The 13,431-nt window shown below is 47.0% G+C and overlaps 1 long non-coding RNA gene across 1 annotated transcript; it reads left to right on the top strand.

The window, feature by feature from the left end:
• Positions 1-8,860: 8,860 nt before the first annotated feature.
• LOC109114045 (uncharacterized) lies at positions 8,861-12,618 on the top strand. The gene is made up of 3 exons (XR_002022157.2): positions 8,861-9,377; positions 10,413-10,535; positions 11,466-12,618. It is a non-coding gene; the product is annotated as an uncharacterized LOC109114045 (long non-coding RNA).
• Positions 12,619-13,431: the final 813 nt, after the last annotated feature.

Here is a 13,431-nt window from a genome sequence, read left to right as displayed (position 1 = left end):
CGATCGTCGCGGGTTGTACTTCAGCAACAGCCCGGACATCAGTTTGTGAAGCCGCCTGGGAAGAACAGAATCCTCCGAAGCGGCCGAGGACAGGAGAGTTGATCTTCTTCATGGAAGATGATGCGCGAGGGGTCCACTACCCCCACGATGACGCACTCGTGATAAAAATGAGAATCAACGACTTCAAAGTCAAGCCCATACTCGTTGACTCGGGCAGCTCGACCGACATCCTCTTCAAAGTTGCGTTCGACCAGCTTCAGTTGCAGAGAAGTGACTCGAAGCCCGCGGACACTCCTTTGGTGGGCTTCAGCGGAGAAGAAGTTCATCCCTTTAGGAAAATAACAGTACCAGTGGAAGTCGGCACATGGCCTTGCGTAGTCAGATTCAACCACAACTTCCCGGTGGTCGCGACCCCCTCCCCCTACAAAGCCATAATAGGTCGGCCGATCACCCATGTCCTACGAGCGGTGGTCTCCACCTATCATTTGGCTATGAAGTTCCCAACAGACTTCGGTGTGGGGGTAGCACGGGGCGACCAGCTCGAGTCCCGCAAGTACTATGTTGCCGCCCTGAAGGGAAAGACCAAGGTGGCCGACAACCTTGAACTAGAGCGGCCAACGGAGCAATGCGAAGAGCGAGCCGTGCCCACGGAAGAAACAGTCGCAGTCCCGACCTCAGCAGCAGACCCAGCACGGATGCCTCATATCGGTAATTCCGTCCAGGAACCTCTACGATCCGAACTGGTAAGCCTCTTACTTCAAAATTTATATATTTTTGCATGGTCTGCGGCAGAGATGCCCGGTATAAACCCCGACCTTATAAATCACAAGCTGAATACTGATCCTGTAGTTAGGCCCGTTAGACAGAACAAACGCAACCTAGCCCCGGAGCGGTGGAAAGCGGTCGACGAGGAGGTCGAGAAGCTCCTTGCAGCTAACTTCATAAGAGAAGTCCACTACCCTAGCTGGGTAGCCAACCCTGTCCTGGTAAAGAAGGCCAACGGCAAGTGGCGCATTTGCATCGACTACACCTACCTAAATCGGGGTTGCCCAAATAACTGCTTCCCGCTCCCCAGAATTGACCGCTTGGTGGACTCGACCCCAGGGCACGAGTTGCTAAGCTTCTTGGATGCCTATTCGGGCTATAACCAAATCAAGATGAACCCGACAGACGAAGAAAATACTGTCTTCATCACGGAGTTCGGTCTATACTATTACAAGGTTATGCCCTTCGGGTTCAAAAACGCAGGGGCAACCTTTCAAAGACTTGTAAATAAGTTGTTTGCGCCGCTAATTGGCAGAAAAGTAGAATGCTATGTAGATGACATGGTCGTCAAAACTCAATTTTCACATGAATTAATACAAGATTTGCATTCTTTTTTTGAAATTTTGCGTAAGTTTAATATGAGACTGAACCCAAATAAGTGTGCATTCGGTGTGACCTCGGGCAAGTTCCTAGGATACATCGTTAACCGGCACAGCATTGAGGCCAACCCGGAAAAAATTAAGGCCATCTTAGATATGAGACCACCCCGGAAGTTGAAGAAGGTTCAGAGGTTGAATGGCCGCATAGCCGCCTTGAGCCGCTTCATGTCCAAATCACCGGACCACTGTCTGCCGTTCTTTAAGGCAATCAAGAGCAAAACGTTCGAATGGACCCAAGACTGTTAGCTCGCGTTTGACGAGCTCAAGAAATACCTTGCTAGTGTGCTGATCTCAACCTGGCCCGAGGAGGGCGATGTTTTAGAATTGTACCTCTCGGCAAGCGAAGAAGTGGTCAGTTCGGTATTAATAAAGTAAGTAGATCGGGTTCAACGACCCATCTATTATGTTAGTAAAGTGTTGTAGGGAACAGAGACGAGATACCCAGAGATAGAAAAGCTAGCATACGCACTGGTAATTGCAGCTCAAAAGCTCCGCCCATACTTCCAAGCTCACACTGTTGTCGTTCTCACCGACAAATCTCTGAGGCAAGTCTTACTTAAGCCCGAGGTCTCTGGTCGGCTGATAAAGTGGGTCGTTGAGCTCAACGATTATGACCTCTAGTACAAACTGCGAATTGCCATTAAGGCCCAAGCCATAGCAGATTTCATCGTCGAGTGCACATTCAGCTCCAAAGTCCCCAGGCCGGTTGAGCACGAGGCTCCCAGCTCGGGTGAGCCCGAAGCTCCCAGGCAGATCGATTCTGAGCCCCATGAGGTAGCAGCCAGTGTGGAATCTCTCCTAGTTCGGCTAAGCGCGAGCTGGGACGAGGAGCCTTGGATACTTCACGTTGATGGCTCCTCGAACCAACAGGGCAGTGGAGTCAGAATAGTTCTGCACGACCCAAGTGGCACGAAACTGGAGTACGCGCTACGCTTCGAGTTCGCGACATCTAGCAATGAAGCGGAGTACGAGGTGTTGATAGCCAGACTTGCTCTAGCCAGAGAAGTAAAAGCCAAGCACATCGTTATGTGCAGCGACTCCCAGCTCGTAGTCAACCAGGTTATTGACGGGTACAAAGCTCGCGAGCCAACCATGATCGCCTACTTAGCCAAAGTCAGAGAGGCTTTGTTCAACTTCCAGTCACACCTTATTAGGAAAATCCCAAGGTCGGAGAACGCTGAGGCCGATGCTTTGTCCAGATTAGCCTGCGCCAGCGACATCACCATGAGAACCGTGTACATAGAGGACTTGCCTCGGCCTAGCATTCTCGAGGGGGGGACAGATGAGGTCTCTCACGTCGCTCAAGCATAGTCGAGCTGGATTGACCCGCTCGTGAGCTTCTTGCTACACAGGACCCTCCCTGCAGATCATAATGCAGCCAGAATGGTGCAGCGCCAGGCAACCAAATACGTCATGATGGACGAACGGCTGTACCGGAGATCCTACACGCTCCCCTACCTGCGTTGCTTGCGACTTACCGAAGCCGAGCTTGTACTCCGCGACACTCAAGAGGGGTTGTGCGGCGGGCACTTGGGGGGCAGGGCCCTCGCCCAGAAAACACTCTGACAGGGATATTATTGGCCAACAATGAAGACAGATGCTATTGAGCTTGTTAGAAAATGTGACAAATGACAGAGACATGCCAATATTCACCACCAAACTGCTGCCGACCTCAGGTATCTCACCAACCCGTGGCCCTTTGCACCGATCTACTCGGGCCATTCCCGCCAGCAACGGGTGGGAGGAAGTTCTTAGTAGTAGTAGTGGACTACTTTACCAAGTGGGTAGAAGCCGAACCCTTTGTAACGATCACAACCCGAAATGTTCAAAACTTCTTTTGGAAGAACATCGTGTGCCGCTTTGGATTACCTCGGTTATTGATTTCTGAGAACAGCAAGCTGTTCGAGGACATCAAATTTCAAGACTGGTGCCAAGACATGGGAATCCGACAGAATTTTACTTCAGTCGCACACCCTCAAGCAAACGGTCAGGCAGAAGTCACGAACAGAGCCATCCTCCGTGGACTAAAGGCACGGCTAGACCGAGCTAAAGGATTATGGCAGATGAACTACCCAGTGTTCTATGGGCCTATCGGACAACAGAGAAGACCGCCACGGGAGAAACACCCTTCAATCTCACCTAGGACACCGAAGCAGTCTGCAGAGATTGAAGTACCTACGCTGCGACTACAGCATACAGTGATCAGACAAACGAAAATGAGCTACGTACCAACCTCGAACTACTCGACGAAGTAAGGGACCTCGCGTACATCAGGACCGCAACCTACTAGCAGAGAGTAGCCCGGTAATATAACGCCAGGGTCAAGAAGCAGAACCTCCACGTTGGTGACCTGGTCCTTCGTTAAGTTATGGTACCGGAGCCCGGCGCTGGCAAGCTCGGGTCCAACTAGGAAGGTCCTTACCGAGTGAAACGAGTACTCGGGGAAGGAACATACGAGTTTGAGACCCTTGAAGGGAAACAAGTACCTCGGGCATGGAATATTGTCAACTTAAGACAATACTATCTGTAAGAATTTGGTAGGCCACGAGCCACTCCCAAAGCCTAAGGGCCAGAATACCGAGCTAACATGACCCCGGCACAATAGGACCCAGTCGCCTCTATAGCATGGGAAGACTCTGACAGTGGGCCACGAGCCACTCCTCCGGCCTAAGGGCTGAAATGCCGAGCTAATGAAGAAACCTCGGCAGCATACAAGACTTAGTCACCCCATCAGCATGAACTAAGTACTTGTAGCGCCCAAGGTGCAGGCGGCTCAGGCACGAACCTTGTAACGAATAGCCCGCCCTGGCTTGCAACAAGTTGAACCCGTTAAGGACAATTGAGGGCAACCTACCCCGAGTCCAAACAGGTCGGGCATATACCCTACTATGTCACTCACCTCAGTGTACACAAGGCTACCCCTACTAAACAGTTCGGGACCACGATGGCAGTTAAGGAACACCACTCCGGGAGTTCAACTCGATAGTTTAACAACTTGGGGTGAGACAACCATTTCGGCAAAAATAAATTGCACAAACACTTGGCAAAAAATATTTCTTCATTACATAAATTTCATTAAAAATGTCTTGATTACAAAGAGAAAGGGAGGAGACCAAGTTTGTAAATACAGGGACCAAGCTATTTTGGAATCCCATTGTCTCTGCTAGGGGCCTCCTCGGGGGCAGTAACTGGGCCAGCATCCTCTACTTCATCTTCAACGCCTTCATCATCAGAATCTGGATCATCTTTTGACTGACGCGCGACGTCGTCAGTGATCCACGAAGTGGTGATGGCGCTCGTATTCAGGTCCGGGTAGAGGTGCCTGATTAGCCACCGATTGAGCTTGAAGCCCTTGCGGTAGGCCTCGGTCATCACATCGTCAAACCTTGAAGATCTAACATAGTCGGTGACGGCCTAAGCTTTGGCCTACTTGAGAGCATCCTCGAAGATCACCGTCTTCTCTTTAATGTCTTCTTGGAGGTACTCCACCTCGCGCTCCAGCTTCCCCTTTGCCTCCTTGAATCCCTGCATCTCAAGCTTCAGGGCGTCCCACTCAGCCTTGAGGCTGTCCACCTCGAGCCCCAAGGCCTCTTGGCCGACCTTGAGCCCATTCACCTCGGCCCTCAACTTGTCCTTGTCTCGGGCCAGCTCGCCCTTCTCCGCCATGCACCTCGATGAATTTCTTCTGAAACAAGGCATCACTCTCCGGGCGGTGGACATGACTGCGAACTGCCCTCAGTTCTGTATGGGCTGCGCGGGATGACTTCTCAGCCTCCAAAGCCCGCCTCTGATGCCGATATGATTGAAGGGTCAAGGCGCGAACGGCGGAGTTCACCTGCAAAAGGGAATCCAGAAAAAAAAAAAACTCACCACCATAGTATAGGTGGCAGCTCGGGCACCGAACTGACCAGGAGTGAGATCAGCCCACTCGGTGACCTCCCCCGGGTATGCAGCCAGCTTGCTCTTCTCCAAGCTGCACTGGGGATTCAAGACGGTTTGGCTCCCCTGACCCTCGGAGTTGGACGTCGTCATCTCTACATCACGAGTTGACTCCTCAAAAGCCTCAGCAGGATGAGCCCCGGTAGCAGCCTCTGTAGCCCAAGCCTCAGGCAGCGCTCTCAGCAGCAGGTTTGGTGGGCTTAGCAGAGGGCTCTCCTACCACCTCGGACCCCTGAGGCACCGCGTCCCCTTCCAGGTCGATGACAGGTGGAGTGCGTGGGAGCTCGGGCTCCGGAGCTGAAGTCTGCGGAGGTTGAGTCTCGGTTGAGGCTTACGGAGACTCAACGCGTGCCTTCTTGGCTATGCGCTTCTTCCTCTTCATCTAGCGGAAGAGTCTTTGGTTGCCAATCTTCTCTGCCTCCAAGGGACCTGTAGTGAAGCTCAACGTTAGCAATACCGAAGTAACATACAAACAAAGGGCCAAAATAAGGCAAAACCTACCCGAGCTCAAGCTAGCCTAGATGAGCTTCTCCTCGGATGTGAACTCCTTATAATTTAACCCAAGCTGGGCCAGCGACTGGAGCTCCTTCTTGGTCTTCCCATTTAGCATGACGCCGGGGTCTTGAATGGCCACCCTCCAGTCAGTAGGGAAGGGCCACCCCGTGCTGCTCTGAACTATGAAGTAGTCCCGCTTCCAAGCCTGGACTTTACTCGAGAGTCTGTGCATAAGCTTGAAACCCGGGCGGGGAGATAGGTAATAAGACCGTCTGTGCCCGGGGAGAGTGCCCGAAGCACTCTTCTTTATGGCCAAAATGGTGCTAAGAACGTCCAGGTCGATAGGGAGAGATCGGACAAAGCAAAGAGAAATGGTCCCAACTATATTGCGTATGGAATTCGGGTGAAGTTAGTCCAAAGTAATGTTGAAGTGCACCAGCACCTCGGTAATCAAGTGGTGAAGAGGGAGTCGGAGTCCGGCTACTAACTGCTCCCTGAAGACCACAATCTCATCAGGACCGTGCTCCCATGGGAAGTTGCCGGTAGGGAGACTGTATGAGTACTCCTCGGGAAGGTGAAACCTCGGTATGAGGTCCTGGAGCCTCTCCGAGGTCATGGTGGAAGGGCCGAACTGGTCCGACACCCGACCTTGGTTGGAGGTGAATGCCAGATTACCCGAAGCCAAACGTGCGTTGGGTGGCGGAGCAACCGAAGAGCCATCTTGGGCCGAGGTACCCACCTCGGGCTCATCGGCTAGGCTACCTACGCTAGACGACATGACAGGCATAAAGGAAAGCAACGAACTGGAGGGGAAAAGGAAGCTCGGGAGAACTCACCAAAGGAACGCGACCGGACTGGGAGAACGGGATGAACTGGAAGACCGGAGCTAAGAGACCTCTCGCGCGAGCTCAAACACTGAGCTAAGGGTCCCCCCTATTTATAGCCACAGCTGCGGGCTCCTCGAGGCGAAAACGGTTTAGCGCGTTCGTCCGCGAAGTCCAAATCGCGTGAGGTCCACGCGTAAACTGGACGCGACTCGGGTCTATCTTGATCGAACTGGGCACTGGACCGGTCCAGCTGGACGGAGCGCGCGACAAAGTGGCATAACTGCCGATGCCAAATCCACCCGGTGCGTCATGACCTCCCCGCGCTGGGTCATTGCCGCCAGCACAAGGAGTCAGGGGCAATTGATGGAGGGTGATTTGGCCCGACCTCACAGCACGGGTACACGTGGGCGTGACCTTGCTCAAACAGTGACTCAGCATGCCAACGCAACAGATGCATCCATAACTCGGAGGGAAGGTCCCACCGAGTTCGGCTCGGCAACTGGGCAGATAAACTACTCGCCGGGAGCCGCCTTACCTTCACCTCCTCCCCGGGGTTAAGGCACTTCGGGGTGCCCCGAGTTCGGGGTACCCTGACCTTCCTTGATGCCCGAGCTCCTCCCGATGGACCTCGGGCCACTCCCAGACAAGAACACACCGATCGATCTCTGGACACCCCGAGGTATAGACACCTCGGGTCAGCCAGCTCGGCATAACTTGCTATAGGCAGCTCGTCGCTCAAGGGATAGCCCGACGCAAGGTAATTCGTGGAAGGGTAGTTCGGTATACCGCAGGAAGGCTTCCTGCCCGACCATCGTACCCGACAAATCTGGGACAGCCACCATGTCCCTTGTCAGATAGTGTCGTGCCTACCACCTCTAGAAGGTGTCTTGTACCTGACATGCACGTACCTTGCAGTGACGATCCCGCGCGTGTCACCTTAGCCATGTCTGTAACGGCTGCGACAGGTTGGCAGTGGCGGTTGTACCCGTCCTGTCAGAGGCCAGTGGGCCTGATGCAACGGAATTCAGTTATAAGGGGCCCATTATCAGAGAACAGGGTATCTTGAAATCTCTTGCGCTACCTCACTCTTAGCCTTTATCCTCTTTTTGCTTCTTACACAGAATACTGACTTAATCGTCGAAGCATTCCTGCCGGGCAAACCCCCCGGGGATTCTTCTTCTTCCTCATCTCAGGTACCTGTCGGGAGCCACGCGAGTGCCAGTTAGGAGTGACCGGTTTGCGCACCATCAGTACCCCTCCCACCAAATTACCCAAATTACCCCCAACCTAAATTACCCAACCAAAATTACCAAAATACCCCTCTTCCAAAAATTACCAAAATGCCCTTGTCCAAATTACTTAAATGACCCCTTTAACTAGTTCCCAAATTACCCCTAACCTAATTCCCAAAAATGCCCCTCTTTCTAAAACCCTCATACATCACCAAATACCCTTGACTAAAATTACCAAATATCCTTCACTTCAAATACCCTACATTCCTAAATCGCCAAAATACCCTTGACCAAAATTACTAAATACCCTTCACTTCAAATACCCTAAATTCCCAATTCCCAAAATACCCCTTGACCAAAGTTACCTAGTACCCTTCATTTCGAATACTCTAAATTCCCAATTCCCAAAACATCCCTTGACCAAAATTACCTAATACCCTTCATTTTGAATACCCTAAAATGTCATGGGCAAATTCCCAAAATATCCTTAACGCAAATTACCGAACTACCCCTCTGACCTTGGTCCCAAAATACCGTCTGACTTAATACCCCTCCTACCAAATTACCAAAATACCCTTCCTACCAAAAAAAGCAAAAGACCCCATTTTCCAAAATTCTCAGAATACCTTTCCCACCAAAATTACCAAAATACGCATTTCCCAAAATTCCCAGAATACCCTTCATACCAAAATACCCCATTTCCCAAAATACCCTTCTTACCAAAACTACTGAAATGCCATTAATCAAAATTCCCAAAAATGCCCTTCCTTCCAAAAGTACCAGAATTACCAAAATACCCTTGACCAAGTTACCCGAAATCCCCCTTGACCTAATTCGCAGATTACCCCAATTTTATCGGAAATACCAAGTCGATATCCCCCAAACCCTACCTTACCTACTATAACCCTCCTTTTCCTCAATTTTTGTTTAGAAACCGCTCTTCCCTCTCATTATAAACAGTAAGCACCATTCACGTTCACAAGGGGGTCGAGAGGGGAAAGCTTAAGATGGACTCTCATTGGTTTTCCTAGATAGGGCCTCTCGGCTGAGAACAGTGAGTTCCGAAAGGGAGATAGAATTGAAGAAAATCAGAGGGAGAAAGGGAGATCGAGTGACAGAAATTTGAGAGAGAGCTCGAGTGAGGGAAGAAAATCAGAGGGAGGTGTGAAAGAAGGAGAGGGGGGAGGTCTGAGAGAGAAAGAGGAGAGTGGTGGCTCGAGGCAAAACCCACGATCCTCGTCCCATTTCTGGTGTTATCATCCATCTTCGAGGAACTTCAACCTGCACTACTGACGACCATCACAGCTTTGCCGATGAAACCTCCACCCATCACTTCTCTGCCATCGACTTGCTCCCACTGCTACTATCGAATTGCCACGTTGTTCTTTCCAGTTCGTCAAATCCGAGTTTTGCCAGTTTTGCAGTATCAGCATTGTTGATTCTTGTGAAGGCTACAAGAGGTAAATCTTCTACCTCCCCCTTCGTATTTTATTTATGTATTTTTTAGGGTTGTTTCTGCTTGTTGAATGACCAAGATTGATAGTCTAGCATTTGTTTGTTTTTTTTTTTTTTCCTTTTTGTTTCTATTTTTTCTTGCTTTCAACTTACTCAGATTCATTGTAGTTGGACTACGGTTGATTTGGGTCTCATCTAGTATTTAGAGGAGTTATTTCTCTCTCTCCCCTCGTAGACTTACCAGCCAAGTCCGAAGGTGTAGAAAAGGGGTGGGGATTCTCATCCTTTTGCTCAGGTTCCTCGTCCAAAAGGGGTTGGTCTTGATGGAGGGAAGATGTGACCTCAATAACACCATTCTGGCTTGTTAGAAATGTGGACTCCACTATAGTATTTCAGTGTTTTCTTGTATGTTTTCTTTATGTTAGAACCTGGTAAAAAAAGAAAAGGGAATTCGTGTTCACATCAACAAGAGAGAGGGGTGCCTAACCCCTTCCCCCTCTCTCTCTCTCTCTCTCAACTTACCCGGAATAGCCTTGTCTTGGACGGGCAGTATGGAGTCACTACCAATTATGGAAAATTTTATTGATTTCAATTCTGGGAGATCCATCGCTCTCCATTATTGATTTCAAATGGGTGGCAACTCCATATCCTCAGCCATGACGTGAACTATCGGGATCATTTTCTCAACGATCACAATGGTGGTGTATGATTTAGCCTGGTTTTTTTTTTGTGCTTCAGTAGGATCGATAAGGTCTAATCGGGTGTTTAGGGTGAATTAGGGGTTCAGGTGGTGGATCGAGCAAAAATTGGGTGTTGACACACGTGTACTTGTTAAGCTATTTAATTTAAGTTCTCCAATGGTGTTACATTCTCCCTTGTTTACAACTTTCTTATTAATTTTGTGATACATGTAAAAAAGTATTTCAATGAGATTCTTTTGGATTAGTAGGTAGATTTCTTGTCCTTATTTTCCTTCGTTTTTTTAATAAACTCCATAGAGGGGTTTTCATCTTCTTACCATTTCATCTTTTTTTTTAAAGGTAAGCATCTCAAGGGTTTGATAGATATTATGTTACTAAACAAAGAATCTTCTACCATGCTTGTCATCGGAGTTCAAAGCCCCTCCACCACATGGGCTAGCAAATCTTCACTTAAAGAAATGGGTAAATCTCTTAAACTACCCTTATTGTTTAGCGTAATGACATGCGGTACCCCAATTGTTTAACTATTGTCTTGCGGTACCCTTAAGTTTTCTAACAATTGTCATTGTCGTTAAGTGTTAATGGAAGGAAACGAAATGTCAAAATTTCCCTCCACTATTTCTCAAAATTTATCCCATATTCTTATTCTCTTTCTCCATCTTCCTCTACTTATCTTCTGGCCTATCCACCATCATCTCTTTCTTCCGTCGCATCTCCAAAACCTTGTGGTGGTTGTTAGAATGAGCATCACTCGAGAACGTAGGGCTACAAGTTGGTATTTATTCTGGCAAGAGCCAACTAGACTTGTAACGAACCCCACAAGCATTACAGAGGGTCTTGGCCCCCCGCAGACCTTTTCTCCATTGTGGGGTCTTCTAAACTTGACAATGGTTGCACCTACGAGTAGACCTGTTCATGGGACGGGCTTAGGCCGGGCTTTCACTTGTCACTAATGAAAATATATTAGACCCGAGCTCGAGCATGGCCCGACCAATGGGCTTATAACTTGGGCCTGAGCCCGGCCCTGATAAAAACCCGAAACCCGAGCCCGAGCCCGAAGCTCGACCAAATTGAAAAAAAAAAACAAATTTCCCTATTCAAATTAGAATTAAAAATTTATATAGTATTTTTTTCTATTTAAATGAACAATGGGCCTACAAGATGGTATTTTTCACTTTCTTTTATATTTTAAAACACAATTTTATATTCTTAAATCAAAAAATTTATTCAAATAGACATTAATCATGTTAGAAAGTTTTGTATGCCCTTAGCTTCAATCAGAATTATGTATTTTATGAGTTTATTGTAAATGAATAAAAGTGCATATTTGATTCATGTTCCCTTAATATGTTTCTGTGTAATACTCTTACGCTATACACTTTGATTCATTAGGAGCTGATCTTTAAGATTAACAAAAGAAGGAGGGGGCGACAGCCTTTAGAAACACACACAATCAAATTTTTTTCAGTGCTGAAATCACAAGAAGAGAGAATTCTGCACCATATGAATACTCTCTTGCCGCCTCCTTGTTCTTGTCATTCTGTTTGCCAGTTCGATCTCCAGTTGTGGGAGAAATCAAGATTCGATCTTGACATTAGTTCTTGTGAAAGATAGAGTTCTTGGAGAATAATACTACTGATTCTGCTTCATCTTGCACTGCGCCATCTTAAGTGAGAGTAGTCTTTGGATCCTTCCTTGGGCGTGAACACTTTCGTTGGGAGATACTATTTCTCTGTATCAGGTATAATCCTCTCCTACTCTTTTTGGTTTAGATCTGGTTCAGTTTATAGTTCAAGAATGATCATTGAAAATATGATTTTCTAAAATAGGGAATGTGATTCCCAGTTGAAGGGAGAGAAATTTTTGAAATTCACCCCCTTATTCCTTAATCTTTGGGCGTCCATACGATGGATCTCTCATCCCTTCAGTGGTATAAGAGCCAGGTTCAAATCTTGAACCAATTTGTTTCAGATCTGAACTTGCGCAAATGGGCAGAATGCGTTCTACCTGATTTGCAGATTTGGGTTTTGGGAAATTTGTTCCCAAAATTTAATGGGCGAATAATCTGAAATTAATTTTATATAAATCTGATTATTATTTAGAAGTGTTCTTTATGATTTTCTTGATTTATGGGTTGTTCGTACAAGATGCGATCGAATTCTTGATTTGCGCAGGGAACCTGCAAGATTTGTAGTTTCTTGATTTATTCATTACATTTGGTCTGTAAATAATTTTTTTTTATTTTTAGACTGAATGTATAAGTATTCGATCTGATGTAATCATTAATAGAAATAGGATTTCTATTTATTTTATTTTGGATCGAAGATGGTGGCGTAGAAAAGGAGATTTCGTAGATAAGGAGATTTCGCATATGGGAGAACTACAATCTGCGATTTGCAGTTTATGAAACTACAAACTGTGATCTAACCTCTGTTTTGCAAGATGGATTGTGCGAACAGCCATGATTGACTGATTCTTGTTTTTCTTTTATCAGTATTTAATTTCAGATTATTTTGTTGAATTAAAGATTTAATTAAAAATCAAACCTTAGACCCATTCGAACCAATATTGGTTCAAATTGTTTGGACCGAATCCAGGGTTTAATCAAGGCTGAAAGTCAGTCCTAATTTTCTTACTAATGGGCATGAAGATTGATGTTTAATTAAATGGTTAATTCGGCCCAACCTGTAAAGGCCCAGTTTTAAAAGATTAAAACTGCTAAAAGCTCACTTAACATTTAAAACTATATGGGCTGAATCATTCGGTTCATATACCTAGATAATATTAATGGTTAATATTATGAATTTAAAATGGGCTTCAAATGGGCCTTACAAATGATTAATTGATTGGATCAATTTATCCCTGCATGTGATGTATGGATGTGTGATGTGCTACGTACATGGGTCATAAGTGCTTGGCCCATGCTCAATCGACAGTGGTTCTTGTGCACACCATGGCTAAATGCATATCATTGCCATGGTGTCCCTTTTATTCATTGGATGACCTCCTTCAGTGGTGGGCCCCACACCTCATCAAGAGGTTACGTGTGGAACCCTAGCCGATTTAGGCCCACCAAAATCTGGCTTTTGGTCAAGGGGGAAGTGCAGAAATATAAAAGTTAATTAATTAAACGAAAAAATATAGAATTGGAATAGTACTGAAAGTTAAAAGTGCAGCAACATAAATAAATACAAAAAAAATAACAAAAGAAACGAAACAAAAATCTGTAATCCGACCAGAGGTAACAGTCTTCGGATCTCAAATTTGACCCTCGAACTTCTCGAACTAGGCCTTCAGGCTTACTTAACCAAATTGCAGATCAACAAAAAATAAAACGAAGATCAAAAGGAATGAAAAT

The sequence above is a fragment of the Nelumbo nucifera genome, chromosome 7, assembly GCF_055504915.1.
Source record: "Nelumbo nucifera cultivar China Antique chromosome 7, China Antique-T2T, whole genome shotgun sequence".
Taxonomy (NCBI): domain Eukaryota; kingdom Viridiplantae; phylum Streptophyta; class Magnoliopsida; order Proteales; family Nelumbonaceae; genus Nelumbo; species Nelumbo nucifera.
This window is presented reverse-complemented; position numbering and strand designations above follow the sequence as displayed.